Source organism: Carassius gibelio, chromosome B2 (assembly GCF_023724105.1).
Source record: "Carassius gibelio isolate Cgi1373 ecotype wild population from Czech Republic chromosome B2, carGib1.2-hapl.c, whole genome shotgun sequence".
Taxonomy (NCBI): domain Eukaryota; kingdom Metazoa; phylum Chordata; class Actinopteri; order Cypriniformes; family Cyprinidae; genus Carassius; species Carassius gibelio.
Genome location: NC_068397.1, coordinates 20708573 through 20708899, shown reverse-complemented (window position 1 = coordinate 20708899; position 327 = coordinate 20708573).

Sequence of the window (327 nt, the reverse complement as noted above, 5' to 3'; positions counted from 1 at the left end):
CAATACATTTTGTTCATCTTCATCATTGTTGCTCTTTTCCATTTTATTCATAATTAATTTTATGTATGCTTTTTTTTGTAATTAAATATTTTTTATTGATTTTATTAAGCTTTTATGAGACCAGAGCAGATTAATTTGTAAAGTCTCCCTCCGCATCCGACTGTCAGCATAAAAGAAATGTGTGGCTGTAGTATCAATAGATGGCCTGTGTGATAGCGTGTTAAAATACGAGCCGAGGCTATTGGGAATGTGCAGAGCGGAGCAGCAGTGCAGTGAAAGAGCTCCTCTAGCACTTCCCCCTCCCGGCGCTGATGTGAGGGGCTGCCT